The sequence below is a fragment of the Myotis lucifugus genome, unplaced genomic scaffold (assembly GCF_000147115.1).
Source record: "Myotis lucifugus unplaced genomic scaffold, Myoluc2.0 scaffold_322, whole genome shotgun sequence".
NCBI classification, from domain to species: Eukaryota; Metazoa; Chordata; class Mammalia; order Chiroptera; family Vespertilionidae; genus Myotis; species Myotis lucifugus.
This window is the reverse complement of record NW_005871370.1, coordinates 538,627-542,180: the sequence shown is the minus strand read 5'-3', so window position 1 is coordinate 542,180 and position 3,554 is coordinate 538,627.

Sequence of the window (3,554 nt, the reverse complement as noted above, 5' to 3'; positions counted from 1 at the left end):
ACGTTTGTCTATGGTTTCCAGGGCTCCAGCTTGGCCTGGCTCCAGCCGCCTTCTCCCCCACGCCCTGAGCTCTCGCCTCACATGCTGCCCTGCATTTGATCAGCCTGGTTCAAAGTTATCTCCACAGGCCCAGGGAGAAGCAGATCTTTAGAAAAATAATACTGAAATAAAACAACAATGAATTCACAAAGAAAATGACAAATAATCCATCTGGGAGAGCTGCTGTTGAGTCACAGATGAACCGGTGACAGGGCTGTGGGGAGAAATAAGGTGGGGATGGGCGTGCTGGGGGGACATGGAGGTCCAGCTTCGGGCAGAGCAGTCAGGGGAGCGCTGACAGAGATGAGGGAGGAGCCATGTGGATATCTGCGGGAATCGGAAGCAAAGTGAGTGCAGAGTTTCTGTGAGGGGAGCACACAAGGACCAACGAGACTCGTGAGGCCGGAGTGGACTGAACCGGGACGGAGATCCACATGGCACCGTGTGAGTGGAAGAGCAACCGGATCGCACTTACCTTAAAGGGACCCCTTTAGCTGCTGTGCTGAATAGACCATCAGGGCACAATGGTGGAAGCAGAGAAACCAATTATGGGGCGCCCAGGCGGATGGGGGGGAGCTAATGGTGGCATGGCCCTAGTGGTGGCAGAAAGAGTCGGTAAGAAACAGATTCTGAGTATCTTTTCCAGGTAGAGGTGACAGATTTGCTGAGATGGGCCATGGGGTATGAGAGAAGTGGGGCATCAGACAGGCCCAAAGTTCTGGCCCTGAGAGGCTGGAAAGATGCAGCGGCTGGTAACTGGGATAGGGAATGGTGCCAGCGAACGTGGCAGGGGCAGGTAAGACTCGACATTGTGTTTTAGACACGTTCAGGCTGAAAGCTGCTGGATAGCCAAGAGGGGATGTTGGAAAGGTGACTGGATACAGAGGTCTGGATTTCGAAGGAGGGTCTGGGCTAGAGATGGGAATGTGTCAGTCATCAGCACATGCCCGCCACTCGAAGCCACGGAGACAGGATGAGATCCGATGAAAGACAAGGGAAGGGAAAACTTAAGGGCATCAAAGGGAGCATCACACAGACCCAGAACCTGGCTCGGCAGGGAACACCATGTATACAGTCATGATAACACGAACACAAACTCTGATTTAGCCAAAATGATGTTGAGAAGATTTAAGATTTAAATTCGACTTAAGAGTGTTAAAGCTTAAGGTTCATAGTGGGAAATATACGGGTAACGTAGGAAACCTATAAATCCAGACTTAGTAGAGGAAGAGGTTCCTGGTTCAGAGAGACTGGAAATTGCCCTGAAAGAAAATACCACCCTTCCCCCCTCCCTTCTCCCCTCCCCCCGCCACTCCAGTGAGTGGCGCTGTCCTGACCCCATCTGGCTGGACTCCGGGCTGGACTCCGGGAGGAAGGGCAAGACGGGTCTAAGCTGGTAAGTGGCACATTTCTGGAACAGCAACTGTGTGTGCGCAGTGACCACTCAACAAATGGACCGTCCACGTCGCTACTGACGCCAACCCACATCGACATGCTGTGTCTGGTCAGCAGCCTGTATCATTATCATTATTGGGCAGGTAGTTTAAATAGTTATATTGGAGTGAATGTTGGAATATGTGTTTAAAGGGGTGCTTTCATTTCATTTCATTTTATTTTTTAATATATTTTATTGATTTTTTTACAGAGAGGAGGGGAGAGGGCTAGAGAGTTAGAAACATCGATGAGAGGGAAACATTGATCAGCTGCCTCCTGCACACCTCCTACTGGGGATGTGCCCACAACCAAGGTACATGCCCTTGACTGGAATCAAACCTGGACCTTTCAGTCCTCAGGCCAACGCTCTATCCACTGAGCCAAACCGGTCAGGGCAAGGGTGCTTTCATTTTAAACATGCTCCTTCTTCCATTATGATTGCCAGGACGCCATTCCTGGAAGATGGACCGCTTTTCCTGCTGCTCTGTGCTTCCTCAAGGCTGTGTGCCTCAGCGAGCTCACACTTCCGCAGGAGGCACACAGCCCAGCGCTATCTGATAGAAAGCGCTATTATGAACTGGGCCCTCACTGCGATGAAAGGATGATATGTGGTTTGGGGTTTTATTATTTTAAGCCTTTTATTGGGTGGAATTTGTTTCCATTGCAGACGCAGACCTGTGGCCCAGCGGACCCACGCTGATAATGAGCAGGTGATAACTCAGCGCCTCCGCTGCTGTCTCCCACCTTCCTGTGTCTCTATATCATTTGTGGTTTATTTAGTAATTTTACTTTTTCTTTACTTGAAACCAGGATGGCTTTTGCTCCTCCAGGTAGATTTTAATGCAGCGGCTGAAGGTTGCAGGAGTGTGTGTGCTTGGGGGGGCGGGGGGGACACACGCATGGGTGAGAGATGCTCCATTAAAGTAAGGCTGAGTCTGAAATTGAAAGCTAATCTTTATGGACCTTTCAAAAATGTATTATTTTTAGATTTTTTATTGATTTTTTAGAGCGAGGGGAAGAGAGAGAGAGAAACATCGATGTGAGATGTGTAACATCAATCAGCTGCCTCCTACACACCCCTACCAAGGATCTAGCCCCCAACCCAGACAGGTGCCCTGACTGGTGACACTCATCCAACTGAGCCACACCAGCCAGGCCTTGAGTGAATGTATTTTTTAATTGTTGATTTCAAAAAGAATAAAATTGGTTGGGATAACACAGTGCAATGGGGGGAAGCAAGTTGGGCAGTATTATCCTAATTCTAATTAGATGCATTTCCCTGCTTGAGATTTGCATATAGAATTATCTCAGTTTTAGCGGGAAGAAATTCTAATTGATGGATAGGGTTAGTGTTATGGAATTTTATTTTCCTTTTGGCTGTAAGAGGAAGCCCCACAAAATGTGAAGCGGGAGATGCAGGCATAAAGTCACCCTTACTAGCAACTGGAGCTCTTACGCTCAGAATGCAGTGGGATTTACTGAGAAATACCATGTTGTAGTTGTGCTTCTGTTTCTTTACTTCAAATGTTCTGGGTGGTGCCAAAGATAAGCAGGAATTAATTTTTCACAATATCAAGGGATACCTGGAATTGCAGCTGGACGGTAGTGTCATCAGCTGGTCTCCCCTAACTTACCAAAACCAATGGTTCTTGTACCTCTTCATCCAGGAGCGTGGTCCTCCCTTGGGAATGCAATCGGCTCTGCTGATCCAGTTCTTGGCAGTGTGGGTAGGAATACGTACATGGACTCCCCAGAGAGTGTCCGTCTTGAAGAGTTGGAAAGTCAGGAATCACATACATAAGGAATAAAATATTTTATGGGAGACAACTGAGAAATGGAAGGATAAGAATGAATATATAAAGTATAGGGAGGGTGAGCCCCAGCCGATTTGGCTCAGTGAATAGAGCTTCAGCCACAACTGAGAGGTCGCTGCTCAACCAACTACCACACCAGCCAGGGCCATTGCGAGCTTCTAATAACGCCTAATATGGACAGAGGAACAGATGCGCCCGTTAATCAATCCCCACTGCCCGTGGGCTTGCCTGCTGAAGTGCCACTCCAGGTCCATCAGGTGCCTGAGA